Source organism: Coffea arabica, chromosome 3e (genome assembly GCF_036785885.1).
Source record: "Coffea arabica cultivar ET-39 chromosome 3e, Coffea Arabica ET-39 HiFi, whole genome shotgun sequence".
Taxonomy (NCBI): domain Eukaryota; kingdom Viridiplantae; phylum Streptophyta; class Magnoliopsida; order Gentianales; family Rubiaceae; genus Coffea; species Coffea arabica.
The window spans coordinates 32,238,949-32,257,600 of NC_092315.1; positions in this window are offsets into that span (position 1 = coordinate 32,238,949).

Sequence of the window (18,652 nt, forward strand, 5' to 3'; positions counted from 1 at the left end):
CAACGGCTAGTGGCGATGTAAATGAAAGGCTCACTAGTGGGACTGACCCAACGGCTAGTGGCGGTGCAAAATAAAATACTCACTAGTGGGACTGACCCATGTTTAGCGGTAATGAAAATGAAATGCATGTCAGTGGGACTCCTCCAACGGCTAGTGGCGATATAAATGAAAGGCTCACTAGTGGGACTGACCTAACGGCTAGTGGCGGTGTAAAATAAAATGCTGGTATGTATGAAAAAATTGCATAAGACTTGCTTGAAAAATTATCCAAAAATTTGCCCCAGTGTGATGAATTGGTCAGTGGGATTAAACCCGAGTTTGCCTTAATGATTGGTCAGTGGGATAACACCCGAGCCTGCCGTGAGAATTGGTCAAAAAATTAAGTGTGATTGTCAAAAAAGAGGGGGATAGAAGGGTGCGCGGCGTATGCCGAGACATTGCCGACAAGAATTTAATTTGATTTTTCAAGAAACAAGAAATTGAATTTGATTTTTCTGATTTTTTGATTTTTGATTTTTTTTGATTTTTTGATTTTTGATCTTTTCAAGAGAATATTTTCAACAAAAATTTGCCCTAGTGTAGGGTATTTTTCTTCTTTCTTCTTATTTCTCTTTTTCCAGTATCGGCATTCCACATCACTGGATGCTTCTTCATTATGTTCAGCCATGAATACCTGCACAGGGGGATTACCAAAGTGCAATATGCACTTAAATTTCTTATTTTTAAAATTAATGCAACTACTACTCACGAAAAGAGTAACATGATTGATTCGAAATTCGCAAAAGTATTACAAAAAAATCTGCCCCAGTGTGGGCTTATAATGTGAAATCTCACAACAAAAATTTGCCCCAGTGTGGGCTTATTTTGCAAAATCTCTCAAATGAAAATTTGCCCCAGTGTAGCCCTATTTAATTGCAAAAATTTGTTTGGATGACTTTCTATTTGTTTGAACAAAGTAAGAAACTATGTTTCCTAACAGAAAATTTCATGATGAATCTCTCGAAATACTACCAAATTATAGAAGATTTCTTCCTCACCTTAGCATCGATGCATAGAGTAATGGGCCACCATTTCTTGTTAACTCATCTTTCAGGACCAATCAAGTGGATGTTACGTCTGCTTTTGAGATGGCTAAGGAAAAATGAGAGGGTAGGATCTGCCTTATTCTTGTGCCCATTTCTTGTCACTCCTATTTCTTAAGAAAATTTAGTCACATATAAGCTTTTTAGGCTTGTAACGTGTGGGCAGAAACGATAGCTAAACATGTGGAAACAGGTTATAGCCTTAAGATCACAAATGATTGATGGATTCCTCAGAAGCATAACTCTCACTTCGAGTTGTCATGAAGGATAAGTGTGACAGCTCCACCTCCACCTTAGGCGAACCAGAGGGTTCAGCGGACCGCCTGCCCAGCTCTCGCCGGGACTCAGTCGTTCACTCACACAAATCAGAAATAGAACCACAAGAAAGAGCAAAACGAGGATCCAAAACTTAAAACAAAACTTGTATACATTGCTATCTCAGAAAGTAGTACAACCGTCGAGAATACAAAAGTTCTCAAGTCACCATACAACCAGCCCGTGCCAAGCACTAGGGCGAGAACCAAAATAAAACCAAAACTAGACCCAGCCAGTCGATACCGAGCTCTCGCCCCCACTCGCCTTCCCCTGTTACGGAAAACAAAACTAAAGGGATGAGCTAAAAGCTCAGTGAGGTTCCGAAAATAGGATCAAGCCATAAATCAAACAATAAGTCAAGAAACAGTGACAACATTTACAATAAGTCACACATGAAAATGATACGTTCGTTCATTCGTTCGTTCTCCTGTCATTCCCCTTATTCCTTCATTCATTTGAAAATGCATTTTCCATTTATCAATGAAACCCTCGTTCGTTCGTTCATTTCATTCAACCCTTCCTGGACATTGGCCAGGCTCCACCAACCTCCACCAACCTACAAGGTAATACTTGAGTATACCAAACGTTCACCCAGGTCACCATATCGCCCGACCGAGTCCGCTTCTGGCTCGAGTCGATCGGTAACAAGAGGCAGTGGCCAGTTCAGCCAGAAGGCTTACATTCATGCACAAGTAACATTTCAATCGTTCAATCATTGAAAATTTCACAATCATTTAGGCTGAGTGCGATAAAGTACACACTCGCCTAGAAAACTCGTTTTGGCTAATCATTGAAAGCGTTTAACATGTTATCAGTCATATATAAGCCATATAATCAAGAAACATAACAAACAAGGAACACTCACCTATTTACGTAAAACAACGTGCAAATATCCTTCCGGATATTACCTCAGTCACCGAGAAAACCTAAGAGTAAATGAGAAAGAATATTACAATCTATCTAGCACAAACAAGTAAGTGAAATCAAAGAAAAACCGGCAATTGATAAGTAAAACGTATAAAGACGCCTTTATAGTGAAAAGGGGATATTTGGATCGGAGGACGAAAATAACTAGGGTTTCATAAACCAAACACAAAACTAACTCAAGCGGGTTATAAAATGTCCGGCGAAAAACACTTGGATCAAAGACAACTCGGACTCCAACGAGATAGGCTAAAAATATTATTTTCGGAATCGTTTAGATAGTTCAAAATCACCTCATACCCAAGAAGCTAGTATAGACTACACGTCATGATAAAATCATGTGAAAAGGAGGACAATACTACCTTACGTTCACACTAAAAACCTCACTTAAACGTGGTTCACTTGTGGCCGAGAAACCCTAAATCATACCTCTATATTTTGGGTACGGAGTAAGTAAACATTTGGCGTTTCAAATCGAAGAGGTATCATGTTTTGGAATGGTAAAATGGTCATAGTATTTGCCAAACGAAAATATACAAATTCAAATAGAAACTTAGCCCTCGAGCGAAAATTTGGGCAGCACGCCCTTTGTATTTACCTATTTTTTTCCAGCCATTTATGGCTTCATTATCTTACTCAATCCAACCCAAAGTTATCCATAACTCAAAGTCAGTTCAATAGCCATTCCATAGGCTTAAAACAATACAAGAACAAAGATTAAGCTAATATCAAGTGCGGAAACAAAGCTTATAGAAGACAGATTTGACGGGTTTTTACGGAACAGGTACATCCGAGGCTACGCTTATCGGATTGAGGTGCAACTTATACCAATTCGAAGCTAAGACGAAGGCCTATAATTTTCATGAAGATCACTTAGTCTAATTTTTAGTGTAACCTAATCAAATTCCCAATTCATATACCTGGTTCCAACTATTCGGCTAATCAACCGTACTGGATTTAAATGACTATATGTCTGTCTACCGAGGTCCATTTAAGACGTTCTTGGTGGTGTTGAAAAGCTAAGACAGGGTACTAAAACTTTCATGTTTTGGCCATTGGCTAAATCAGTACGGATCATAGTGAATAAACACAACCAAATAGACTAAACTGTCCACGCGGAACTCTGGACTGTAACCTAGAACAGCGAGGGTATTTTGGTCTTTTCACAGGCTACGTTGCTCCGATTGAGCTGAAATTTTGTAGGAACTATAAAATACCATTCTCTACAATTTTCATATTTTAGGCCAAGCCTAATTCGGCCTCTAACTATGAGTACTAAAACCGGGCAGAACTGAACTGAAATTTTCCAGAAATCTGGGATTCTTGCAACCAATTGCTAATTTCCTTATTTTTGGCTTGCTTCACTACCTTAACTTCCCATATCAGATTATAAACATCAAAACCCCCAATTTTTAAGCACTAGAAAAATTATAGGAAAGCTGTAACAATTCCAATAAAAATGGAAAATCATGATCCAAGCCTCTATTTCACCACATACATCAATAATTCAACCATATGTGACATATTTAGCAGCTAATCGCGAATTTAATCGGAGAGTCAAGGTTCTAGCATATATACCTTTCCAAGGAGATTAGAAACAAGTGCTTAAGGCCTTTGTTCCTCAAGAAAATTGCACAGGTAGGTAGCCCTTGTGCTAGATAACAACTTAATCGGAGTAGATTTGCGCCAATAGAAGAAACTTTTCAAGATTTGGAGAAGAACAAGATGAACTCTCTTTGTCTTTCTCTCTCTCTCTTGTCTCGGCTATGGAGCAGAAAAAAAATGAAGAAGAAAGGCTATTCTTAGGGAGTTAAGAAGACAAGAGATTAGGATTAATCTAAGCCACAAGTTTGGCCAACACTTGGTTTAATTACAACCACAAAAATTTCTCTTTCTTCTCCTTGCATTTTGGCCTCATATTTTGGTCAAGAGATAACCATGAGAGGGGAGATATTTTGCTCAATTAGTGATAAACTTGTATGGCAAGAAAGTGGTGATCAAGTGGTGGTTAAATCGGTAGCGCGCGACACCCGTCGGTCCAAGCCGTTTGTCCTTAAATCACATATACTTGGGTTTTTAACTTCTAATCACTAACTTATTATTATCACTTCTAATCATATAATATTTTTTCATCCAAAAGTCACTCTTAAGCACCAAATTTGATCCTCCCTCCGTACCGGATAATTACACGACGGATACACGAAAAACCCTATTTCACTTCAAATTGAAATCGGAAATGAAAACCCTAATTTTCTATGATCATTGGCACTTTTTCTAGGGTGATTAAGTAGCAATATGGTATAGAATAATAATTTCCAAATAATTTTCAAATAAAAGGAAATTTTCAAGAAACATGTAAGAAATTTGCAAGTCCTCACAGTCTCTCCCCCTTAAGAGAATTTCGTCCTCGAAATTTTACCTTCAGTTGCCTCAGACGAGTCCGGAACTTGTCGGTTGTCTAAAGCATAAACCTTTGCCGGTACACTAGTTTGTTTCCCTCTTTTATTCACTTGTGATTTAGCTCCATCCAGTTGCGGAGTATTGCTTTCACGTGACTGTCTTCTCGGACAGTTGCTAACTTGATGATCGTCACTTCCGCAGATTAAGCATTTCCGTCCTTTTCTCCAACAATTGCTTTCGGCATGATTTGCCTTTCCACAGTATCCACAGACCACGTGGGAAGCCATCTTTTGGCTTTCTGGAGAAGTTTCCCCATATCCGGTTTGGCTTCTTTTGGTAGACCTTTCATCTCTCGCCCCTACTGTCTATGACGGGTAGGACAAAAAGTTCACTTTTTGCATTTTAGGAGGAGTTATTGTTTCACTTAATTCCTCCACTACACTGCCCGATGTACCCCTTTTCCGGGTCTGGGAGGCTTTTATCTGTGCCTTTGCAGTCTCGATTCTTTGAGCTTTCTCAAGGGCCTCCGTAAACGTGTTCACTTGTACCGCCGCTAATGCTTCTTGGATTTCCAAATTTAATCCTTGGACAAACCGTCTTACTCTTCGCCGTTCTGTGGCCACCAATTCAGAAGCAAACTTGGATAGTCTTGTATATTTCGTTTCATATTCGGCCACACTTAGCGTTCCCTGGCATAACCCAATAAACTCCTCCTCTCTCCTTTCTTGGACTAAAGGAGGGAGGTACTTCTCGTTAAATTCCCTTATGAAATTCGCCCATGTCCATACGGTCTATTCCCTTTCCTACTTTGCCTTAATCACGTTCCACCATGCTCGGACCGGTCCTTCAAATTGAAATACCGCAAAGTTCACTTGCCTTTGTTCGATATAGTTCAAAGCTGCAAAGATGTTGATCATGGCCTCCAGCCACTGTTCGGCTACATCCGGATCAGACCCTCCAAGGAATTTCGGAGGAGCAAACTTCTGAAACCTCTCAAGAGCCCGATCTTCTCCTATTTCAGGGTTCGGAGGTTGATTCACAAGTATTTGACCTTGTTGGTCCACCAACTTTGGTAAGATGTTTGTCATTTGTTGCATTGCCGTCGCCATTTGGTCCCCGGCTTCAACCCTCGGTCCTTGCTCTTGTGCAGCTGTAGTTTCCCTTTCCTCTCTTGGCTCTTGAGCTCGTTTATTTCCACGGCCACGTCCACGTCCACGACTACGTCTCCCGTCCATATATATGTTTTTCCCTCTCTCTTTTCTTTTCTTTTCCCCCAAAAGGTAATTTAGTAAATAAACACAGTAAATTGACCAAAGTAACAAATTCTAGCATTCCAAATACACAAATAAACATATACGCACATAACACGCCATATCAATGAGGCAGATAATCAATTACACAAATACATATCAAATTGGACAGATAACCATGTACACACACGTATACTAACGTCATGTAGTAACAATATACGGGTAAATCAAAAAGAAAAGGTGAAGTCGTCCCAGTCTTAATGAAATAACCCCGTCCGGTTTCTCACGTCACTTACTATCCAAACGAGATGTCCATTAACTTCTTATACTCATTACAGTCGGACAAAACCTGTTCATGTTCCCAAAATACAAGTCTTAAGCACTTACCATCACCTCAACTTTGGAGTACACGGGCACGAGAATCCGAAATAAGACAATTCACATCTCGAGCTGGCCAGTCCCAAGAGTAAACCATCTACAAATCGAAATTCCTACCTGACATACCTATCTATGATCCTTAGATACCATGAGAAAGATTTAAGACCTATAACACTTCAGGGTTCATAGCTTATACTCGAACGAGCACTTAGTCCTTCTTACTTATTCACCACTTAGCCCAAGCTCATTCCGCGTAGAGACCCTGCGAAGCAGCTATAGGTTTTATCCCTCAATTGCTTAACTTTCAAATCAAATCAAATCGCACAGTCCGGTATCCTAAACTTTAGCCTAGGATACACTACAGAGATCTGAAGCCTAAGCTCTGATACCAACTGTGACAGCCCCACCTCCCCCTTAGGCGAACCAGAGGGTTCAGCGGACCGCCTGCCCAACTCTCGCCGGGACTCAGTCGTTCACTCAAACAAATCAGAAATAGAACCACAAGAAAGAGCAAAACGAGGATCCAAAACTTAAAACAAAACTTGTATACATTGCTATCTCAGAAAGTAGTACAACCGTCGAGAATACAAAAGTTCTCAAGTCACCATACAACCAGCCCGTGCCAAGCACTAGGGCGAGAACCAAAACAAAACCAAAACTAGACACAGCCAGTCGATACCGAGCTCTCGCCCCCGCTCGCCTTCCCCTGTTAAGGAAAACAAAACTAAAGGGATGAGCTAAAAGCTCAGTGAGGTTCCGAAAATAGGATCAAGCCATAAATCAAACAATAAGTCAAGAAACAGTGACAACATTTACAATAAGTCACACATGAAAATGATACGTTCGTTCATTCGTTCGTTCTCCTGTCATTCCCCTTATTCCTTCATTCGTTTGAAAATGCATTTTCCATTTATCAATGAAACCCTCGTTCGTTCGTTCATTTCATTCAACCCTTCCTGGACATTGGCCAGGCTCCACCAACCTCCACCAACCTACAAGGTAATACTCGAGTATACCAAACGTTCACCCAGGTCACCATATCGCCCGACCGAGTCCGCTTCTGGCTCGAGTCGATCGGTAACAAGAGGCAGTGGCCAGTTCAGCCAGAAGGCTTACATTCATGCACAAGTAACATTTCAATCATTCAATCATTGAAAATTTCACAATCATTTAGGCTGAGTGCGATAAAGTACACACTCGCCTAGAAAACTCGTTTTGGCTAATCATTGAAAGCCTTTAACATGTTATCAGTCATATATAAGCCATATAATCAAGAAACATAACAAACAAGGAACACTCACCTATTTACGTAAAACAACGTGCAAATATCCTTCCGGATATTACCTCAGTCACCGAGAAAACCTAAGAGTAAATGAGAAAGAATATTACAATCTATCTAGCACAAACAAGTAAGTGAAATCAAAGAAAAACCGGCAATTGATAAGTAAAACGTATAAAGACGCCTTTATAATGAAAAGGGGATATTTGGATCGGAGGACGAAAATAACTAAGGTTTCATAAACCAAACACAAAACTAACTCAAGCGGGTTATAAAATGTCCAACGAGATAGGCTAAAAATATTATTTTCGGAATCGTTTAGATAGTTCAAAATCACCTCATACCCAAGCAGCTAGTATAGACTACACGTCATGATAAAATCATGTGAAAAGGAGGACAATACTACCTTACGTTCACACTAAAAACCTCACTTAAACGTGGTTCACTTGTGGCCGAGAAACCCTAAATCATACCTCTATATTTTGGGTACGGAGTAAGTAAACATCTGGCGTTTCAAATCGAAGAGGTATCATGTTTTGGAATGGTAAAATGGTCATAGTATTTGCCAAACAAAAATATACAAATTCAAATAGAAACTTAGCGCTCGAGAGAAAATTTGGGCAGCACGCCCTTTGTATTTACCTATTTTTTTCCAGCCATTTATGGTTTCATTATCTTACTCAATCCAACCCAAAGTTATCCATAACTCAAAGTCAGTTCAATATCCATTCCATAGGCTTAAAACATACAAGAACAAAGATTAAGCTAATATCAAGTGCGGAAACAAAGCTTATAGAAGACAGATTTGACGGGTTTTTACGGAACAGGCACATCTGAGGCTACGCTTATCGAATTGAGGTGATACTTATACCAATTCGAAGCTAAGACAAAGGCCTACAATTTTCATGAAGAGCACTTAGTCTAATTTTCAGTGTAACCTAATCAAATTCCCAATTCATATACCTGGTTCCAACTATTCGGCTAATCAACTGTACTGCATTTAAATGACTATATCTCAGTCTACTGAGGTCCGTTTAAGACGTTCTTGGTGGCGTTCAAAAGCTAAGACAGGGTACTAAAACTTTCATGTTTTGGCCATTGGCTAAATCAGTACGGATCATAGAGAATAAACACAACCAAATATACTAAACTGTCCACGCGGAACTCTGGAATGTAACCCAGAATAGCGAGGGTATTTTGGTCTTTTCACAGGTTACGTTGCTCCAATTGAGCTGAAATTTTGTAGACACCTATAAAATACCAGTCTCTACAACTTTCATGTTTTAGGCCAAGCCTAATTCGACCTCTAACTATGAGTACTATAACCGGCAGAACTGAACTGAAAATTTCCAGAAATCTGGGATTCTTGCAATCAATTGCTAATTTCCTTATTTTTGGCTTGCTTCACTACCTTAACTTCCCATATCAGCTTATAAACATCAAAACCCCCAATTTTTAAGCACTAGAAAAATTATAGGAAAGCTGTAACAATTCCAATAAAAATGGAAAATCATGATCCAAGCCTCTATTTCACCACATACATCAATAATTCAACCATATGTGACATATTTCGAAGCTAATCACGAATTTAATCGGAGAGTCAAGGTTCTAGCATGTATACCTTTCCAAGGAGACTAGAAACAAGTGTTTAAGGCCTTTGTTCCTCAAGAAAATTACACCGGTAGGTAGCCCTTGTGCTAGATAACAACTTAATCGGAGTAGATTTGCGCGAATAGAAGAAACTTTTCAAGATTTGGAGAAGAACAAGATGAACTCTCTTTGTCTTTCTCTCTCTCTCTTGTCTCGGCTATGGAGCAGAAAAAAAATGAAGAAGAAAGGCTGTTCTTAGGGAGTTAAGAAGACAAGAGATTAGGATTAATCTAAGCCACAAGTTTGGCCAACACTTGGTTTAATTACAACCACAAAAATTTCTCTTTCTTCTCCTAGCATTTTGGCCACATATTTTGGTCAAGAGATAACCATGAGAGGGGAGATATTTTTCTCAATTAGTGATAAGCTTGTATGGCAAGAAAGTGGTGATCAAGTGGTGGTTAAATCGGTAGCGCGCAACACTCGTCGGTCCAAGCCGTTTATCCTTAAATCACATATACTTGGGTTTTTAACTTCTAATCACTAATTATTATCACTTCTAATCATATAATATTTCCTCATCCAAAAGTCACTCTTAAGCACCAAATTTGATCCTCGCTCCGTACCGGATAATTATACGACGGATGTGACAGCCCCACCTTCCCCTAAGGCGAACCAAAGAGGTTAGCGGACTGCCTGCCCAACTCTCGCTAGGACTAACGGTGCAGTTTAGAGCGATCTATTTCGTTCTGGAACTTATAAATGCGCGTAAACAAGGCAAAAGGGGAAAATAACCCAAAATAAAAAAAATAAAATTCGGAGTCGGTCATGAATAGTAACCGACCCGTCAGAACGCAACCAAATATCGAACAAACATTCACATCTTGAATTTTAGCAAATACAATCCAAAGTGACATACAAAAGTTGTCAAAAGTGAATATATACACGGTTTGCCAAATTGAAAGTGGAAACGGCCCTAAAGATACATTTAGGGTTTCACTTCATATACCATACAAAAAAAATATACATCTAGTTCATTCGGCAACCATCTATCAAGATTCATTTAAAAAAGAGTCATATTCCTGTAAGGAAAATAAAAGAAACGGTGTGAGCTAATTGCCCAGCGAAATACTATCACTTACGCAACCAAGTGCATATAAGCATCAAACTTTCATTCAATATAGTAAAATAAGCAAAGGCACACGTCAAATATGGTGATAAAAGGATACAGATGGCTCTCAAGAGCCCTTTTCCTCGTTTGCATTTCTTGATCGAACGTCATTGACTCTCCGTCAATGTTCAACAATAACCAACTGTAGACTCCACTTTACTTCCATTCCTTCCACCTAACATTCCCCAACCGGGCCCGAAATCCAAACACTTGCATTGTGGTATTACTCGAGTAAACCGGAATCGAGAGTCTCTCATACTACAAGATTCCATATAACATTGCCCCAAGGCACATTAATTGGCACGACCAAGCCCTCGCCGGCTCGATTCAATCAATTACCAATGGGGTTGAGCTCAAGGATAACAATTGTAGTCGTTGGAGACTCGTCCAAACGACACCAAGTCATGTGTTTCATTTCATATAACATTTCATATAACATTCCAATAACTTTCCAATAACATGCGATACAATAAGTGAGAGTGATAAAGTACACTCTCACTTCAATCAATTAACATTCAACATCTCAAGTTCAAGTATCAAAGTCATATAATAACACACAAGTGAGTAGTACACTCACCAAGCTCGCAAATGTGGTTTCATGCACTTCCGTCAAAAGAACGTTGTGCACCACGGTCACGTCCTAAAACATGCAAACAAATACCATGAGACTCGATAACGAGTCATAAATCAAGGCCAAACACGACCCCAATAGGGTTCCATAAGCATATACAAACATTAAAGGAAATCAGAAATTTCGGAAATGTAACTAGCTTTGGCCCTGAAAAAAAAAATAGTTTTTGTCCTCATTTTGCGGTAATGGCACCAATTTCACTACGATTATCAGATGAGGGTGCAAGACCCACCATTTCGAAACTAAAAGACAGGGTTACAACATCACAGAAGGTCACTCAACCCAGTTTTGAGTGAAAACAGGTCAAAAATGCAAGATACTATGTGACGGCCCCACCTCCCCCTAGGGTGTACCCCAGGGTTCAGCGGGTCGCCTGCCCGGCTCTCGCCGGGACTCAGTCGTTCCTTAATCAAATCCATAATAAATCACAAGAATAAATAGGGCAGCAATCCAAACTTAAAGCGGAACTTATATACATTGCTATCTCAAAAGGAAGTACAGCCATCAAATGTACGAAGGTTCTCACTTCACCATACAACCAGCCCGTGCCAAGCACTAGGGCGAGAACCATTACAAAAGAAACAAAAGACCTAGACTAGGCTAGTCTATGCTCTCATCCTGCTCGCCGTCCCTTGTTAAGGAAAACAAAACTAAAGGGGTGAGCTAAAAGCTCAGTGAGGTTCCGAACAGATAACCAAACAATCAATTCAATACATTGAACATGGAGTACCAATAATTCAAGAAACATTTACAATGGAAAGCGATAGTAGCATTCATTAAAAGGATACGGCTCACATGGAGCTACTCGTTCATTCTTTCGTTCCCCTGACATTTCCCCTTATTCCTCCAATTATTTGAAATTTTCCTTTTTGAGAAGTAAACCCTCGTGCCTTCATTCGTTCATTCATCCCTTCCGGACGTTGACCGGACTCCACCCATCCGGACGTTGGCCGGACTCCACCCATCCGGACGTAGCCGGACTACAAGGTAATACTCGAGTATACCAAATTCACCCAGGGTCACCATATCGCCCGACCGAGTCCGCTTCTGGCTCGAGTCGATCGGTAACGAAGGGCAGGGCCCAATTCAGCCAAAAGGCTTACATTCATGCACAAGTAACGTTCCAATCATTCAATCTTTGAGAATTTCACATTTATTTAGGTCGAGTGCGATAAAGTACACACTCGCCTAGAAAACTCGTTTTAACAATCATTGAAAGCACTTAACACATTATCAATCAATAATAACAAGCCAATAAGTCAAGGAAATATAACAAACAAGGAACACTCAGCTAGTTATGTAAAATAACGTGCAAAATATCCTTCTGGATATTACCCTTAGTCACCAATGAAACCTAAGGTTGAACAAGAAAACATATTACAGTTTATCGAGCAAAACATTTAAGGGAAACAAAGAAACCCGACTAATTAGGAGTAAAACGTGTAAAGATGACTTTCAAGTAAGAAGAGGGTTGTTTGAACCCAAGGATGAAAAATCATGTTTTAAAATGGAAAGCCGGTCATGGTATTGGCCAAATAGAAACCTAGCCCTTGAGCGAAAATTTGGGCAGCATGCCCTTTGTGTTTACCTAATTTTCCAGCCATTTAGGCTTCATTATTTTCCTCAGCCAAAACCCAAAGTCACACAAATCAGAAATTCAATTCAAAAGCCATTCCATAGGCTCACAACATCATAAGAATAAGAATCACAATAATAACAAGTGCAAAAATACAATCTAGTAAAAGACAGATTTGACGTGTGGATGCAGAAATAACACATCCGAGGCTACGCTTATCGGATTGAGGCGCAACCTATGCCGTTTCAAAGCTAAGAGAAAGGTCTACAACTTTCATGAAGGTCACTTAGTCCAGTTCCTAATGCAACTTAGTCAAATCCTCAAATTACAGAACCAAAATCCAACTCGTCGGCTATTTAACCACACTGCACTGGAATGGTCATATCTCAGGTTACAAAAGTCCGATTAAGGTGTTCTTAGAGGCATTTGAAAGCTAAGTTAGAATAGTACAACTTTCATGTTTTGTAAAAAAGCTAAATCAGTACGGATCCTAGTGAAAAAACGTGATAAACTGGATAAACTGACCAAACGGACTGCTGGGAAAAATCTTAAAACAGTAAGGGTATTTTGGACTTTCCACGACCTACGTTGCTCCGATTGAGATGAAATTTTGTAGGCACCTATAAAATACCATTATATACAACTTTTATGCTTTGATCTAAGGCCAATTCGGCCTCTAACATAGGGCACTAAAAACGGACAGAACCTAGTGACAATTTTCCAGAAATCTGAAATCTTTTGGTTTCAATGATAACTTTCTTAATTTCTTACTCCACTTGCTACCAAAACCCCCTATATAACCTTGGATACAACATATATTCATCATACATCAAGTTTAGGCAGAAATTTATTAAACCCTAACTCATGTAACAAAAGGAAAAAATTACCCAAAACATGATAACAACCGTAATTCATCACAATCTTGAGATGCTAAGCTAATTTAAACAAGATTAAGAGTAAAAATTGGGGAAATCATCATCCTTACCTTGCTTAGTGTCTACCAAGAGCAACCCTAGCCTTCCCCTTCAAAATTTCACCAATAGCTCACTCAATAAACACTCAAGGGTGCCTTTAATCGGTTTAGTTTCTTTGTTTCCTCACTTTGTGACTTGATTCAAGAAGAAATGGAGAAGCTTTTCTCTTGTTTTTGCTCTCTCTCTCTCTTGGCTCTTCAGCAGAAATAATGAGGAAGAATGGTGCAATTTTGGGGATAAGAAGGTTGGACAATGTCTTGGTCAATGGCCTCTAATGGTGTGACACTTGTCACAACCCTTACCAAGTAAAATTTCCTTTTCTTTTCTTGTATTTTCAGCCTCTAATTCGGTCAAGCTTAGCTGGAATTTAGGAGATATTTTGCTCAAATATTAATGAGCTTGTATGGTAAGAAAATGGTGATCAAGTGGTGTGTTCCATCGGTAGTGCGCGGGACCCGCCGGTTCGCGCTGTTTTTCTTAAAAACACACGTACTAGGGTTTTTACTTCCCATTCACTAACCTTATATCATTGCTACTAATCACATATTATTTCTCACTTAAAAGTCACTTTTAATCACCAAATTTAATCCTTACTCTGTACCGAAAATTCATCCGGCGAAAAATCGCGAAAACCCTAATTTTGCTCTAATCTTGAAACCAAAAGTGAAACCCTACTTTCTAGGTTTATTTACACTTATTGTGGAATGATTGGGTAGTAGGGCTATAATAAATGAATAATTTCTAAATAAAAAGGCATTTTTGAGAAAAATATAAGAAATTTGCGAGTCCTGACACTCTCTCCCCCTTAAAAGAATTTCGACCTCGAAATTCATACCTTCCGTCGCCTCGGAGGACCCCAAAACTTGGTGCTGATCTACGGCATAAACTTGTGTTGATACTTTTGTTCGATTTCCTCTTTCGTGAGTTTGTTTCAGTTTGGTTCCTTCCACTTGTTGAGTACTACCCTCTCGTGGCTGTTTATTCGGGCAATTGCTAAGTTGATGATTGCTACTCCCACAAATCAAACATTTTCCCCTTTTCCGCCAGCAATCATTCTCAGTGTGATTTGCCTTTCCACAGTATCCACAGGCCAATCGAGGAGCTACTGTTGGATCTTCTCGAGAAATGTCCTTTGATCCGATCAGACTTCCTTTCATAGACCTTTCATCTAATGCTCTTAATGTCCAAGGTGGCCGAGGGGAATGGTTCACTTTTTGCACTTTGGAGAGCATTGTCTTTTCTCTGGATTCCTCAGGTGTGCTGTGGGATGTATCTCTTTTCCGCGTTTGACAGGCTTTTACTTGGGTTTCACATCCTCAATTCTTTGGGCCTTCTCAAGAGCCTCTGTATATGTGTTAACTTGAACTGCCGCTAATGCCTCCTGGATTTCCAAATTTAGTCCTTGTATAAATCGTCTTATTCTCCGTCGCTCCGTAACCACCAATTCGGAAGCGAATTTAGACAGTCTAGTAAATTTGGTCTCATATTCGGCCACACTTAGGGTTCCCTGACGTAACCCAATAAATTCGTCCTCTCTCCTTTCTTGGACTAAAGGTGGGAGATACTTTTCATTAAATTCCCTTACAAAGTTCGCCCATGTCCATACCGTCTGTTCTCTTTCCCACTTGACTTTAATTACATTCCACCACGCGCGGGCTGGTCCTTCAAATTGAAATACAGCAAAATTTACTTGTCTTTGCTCCGTGTAATTCAAAGCCGCGAAAATATTAATCATTGCCTCCAACCACTGCTCAGCTATATCTGGATCAGGCCCTCCTTGAAATTTCGGAGGTAGAAACTTGTGGAACCTCTCAAGAGCCTTATCCTCTCCGATCTCAGGATTCCGGGGTTGATTCACTGGCATTTGACCTTGTTGATCTACCAGTCATGCTAGAATATTTGTCATTTGTTGCATGGCCGTCGCCATTTGATCTCCAGCCCTCGGTCCCTGTTCTTGCTCGGCCACTGTTTCTCTTTCTTCTCTCGGTTCCTGAGCTTGCCTAGCTCCACGGCCACGACTGCGTCTCCCGTCCATATATATGTTTCCCTTTTTCTTTTTTTTTTCCTTTTCCCCCAAAAAGGTAATTTAGTAATGAAACACAGTAAATCGACTATTGTAACAAATTCTAGCTTTCCAAATACAGAAATAAATATATACGCACATAACACGCCATATCAAGAAGACGAATAAGCAAATACACAAAGACATATCAAGTTGGACAGATAATCATGTACACACAGGTATACTGACGTCATATAGTAACAATATACAGGTAAATCAAAAGGAAAAAGTGAAGTCGTCCCAGTATCTGCCCGTCCGGTCTCTCACGTCACTTACTATCCAAACTAGATGTCCCTGACCTCTTGTACTCATTCTAGTCAGACAAAGCCTTTTCATGTTCCCAAAATGCAAGTCTCAAGTACTTAGCAGTGCCGCAACTCTAGAGTACTCAGGCACGAGAATCCGAAATAAGATAATTCACATCTCGAGCTGCAGTCTCAAGAGTAAACTATCTACAATCGAAATTCCTACCTGACATACCTATCTATGGTCCTCAGATACCATGAGAAAGATTTAAGGCCTATAACATTCGCAATTCATAGCTTCATTTAGTCCCTCATACTTATTCACCACTTAATCCAGGGTCACTCCGCGCAGAGACCACGCGAAGCAGCTATAGGTTTTATTCCTCAATCGCTTAACTTTCAAGTCAAATCGAATCCCACAGTTCGGCATCCTAAACTTTAAGCCTAGGATACACTACAGAGATCTAAAGCCTAAGCTCTGATACCACCTGTGACGGCCCCACCTCTCCCTAGGGTGTACCCTAGGGTTCAGTGGGTCGCCTGCCCGGCTCTCGCCGGGACTCAGTCGTTCCTTAATCAAATCCATAATAAATCACAAGAATAAATAGGGCAGCAATCCAAACTTAAAGCGGAACTTATATACATTGCTATCTCAAAAGGAAGTACAGCCATCAAATGTACAAAGGTTCTCACTTCACCATACAACCAGCCCGTGCCAAGCACTAGGGCGAGAACCATTACAAAAGAAACAAAAGACCTAGACTAGGCTAGTCTATGCTCTCATCCTGCTCGGCGTTCCCTGTTAAGGAAAACAAAACTAAAGGGGTGAGCTAAAAGCTCAGTGAGGTTCCGAACAGATAACCAAACAATCAATTCAATACATTGAACATGGAGTATCAATAATTCAAGAAACATTTACAATGGAAAGCGATAGTAGCATTCATTAAAAGGATACGGCTCACATGGAGCTACTCGTTCGTTCGTTCGTTCCCCTGACATTTCCCCTTATTCCTCCAATTATTTGAAATTTTCCTTTTTGAGAAGTAAACCCTCGTGCCTTCGTTCGTTCATTCATCCCCTTCCGGACGTTGACCGGACTCCACCCATCCGGACGTTGGCCGGACTCCACCCATCCGGACGTAGCCGGACTACAAGGTAATACTCGAGTATACCAAATTCACCCAGGGTCACCATATCGCCCGACCGAGTCCGCTGGCTCAAGTCGATCGGTAACGAAGGGCAGGGCCCAATTCAGCGAAAAGGCTTACATTCATGCACAAGTAACGTTCCAATCATTCAATCTATGAGAATTTCACATTTATTTCGGTCGAGTGCGATAAAGTACACACTCGCCTAGAAAACTCATTTTAACAATCATTGAAAGCACTTAACACATTATCAATCAATAATAACAAGCCAATAAGTCAAGGAAATATAACAAACAAGGAACACTCAGCTAGTTATGTAAAATAACGTGCAAAATATCCTTCTGGATATTACCCTTAGTCACCAATGAAACCTAAGGTTGAACAAGAAAACATATTACAGTTTATCGAGCAAAACATTTAAGGGAAACAAAGAAACCCGACTAATTAGGAGTAAAACGTGTAAAGATGACTTTCAAGTAAGAAGAGGGTTGTTTGAACCCAAGGATGAAAAATCATGTTTTAAAATGGAAAGCCGGTCATGGTATTGGCCAAATAGAAACCTAGCCCTTGAGCGAAAATTTGGGCAGCATGCCCTTTGTGTTTACCTAATTTTCCAGCCATTTAGGCTTCATTATTTTCCTCAGCCAAAACCCAAAGTCACACAAATCAGAAATTCAATTCAAAAGCCATTCCATAGGCTCACAACATCATAAGAATAAGAATCACAATAATAACAAGTGCAAAAATACAATCTAGTAAAAGACAGATTTGACGTGTGGATGCAGAAATAACACATCCGAGGCTACGCTTATCGGATTGAGGCGCAACCTATGCCGTTTCAAAGCTAAGAGAAAGGTCTACAACTTTCATGAAGGTCACTTAGTCCAGTTCCTAATGCAACTTAGTCAAATCCTCAAATTACAGAACCAAAATCCAACTCGTCGGCTATTTAACCACACTGCACTGGAATGGTCATATCTCAGGTTACAAAAGTCCGATTAAGGTGTTCTTAGAGGCATTTGAAAGCTAAGTTAGAATAGTACAACTTTCATGTTTTGGAAAAAAGCTAAATCAGTACGGATCCTAGTGAAAAAACGTGATAAACTGGATAAACTGACCAAACGGACTGCTGGGAAAAATCTTAAAACAGTAAGGGTATTTTGGACTTTCCACGACCTACGTTGCTCCGATTGAGATGAAATTTTGTAGGCACCTATAAAATACCATTATATACAACTTTTATGCTTTGATCTAAGGCCAATTCGGCCTCTAACATAGGGCACTAAAAACGGACAGAACCTAGTGACAATTTTCCAGAAATCTGAAATCTTTTGGTTTCAATGATAACTTTCTTAATTTCTTACTCCACTTGCTACCAAAACCCCCTATATAACCTTGGATACAACATATATTCATCATACATCAAGTTTAGGCAGAAATTTATTAAACCCTAACTCATGTAACAAAAGGAAAAAATTACCCAAAACATGATAACAACCGTAATTCATCACAATCTTGAGATGCTAAGCTAATTTAAACAAGATTAAGAGTAAAAATTGGGGAAATCATCATCCTTACCTTGCTTAGTGTCTACCAAGAGCAACCCTAGCCTTCCCCTTCAAAATTT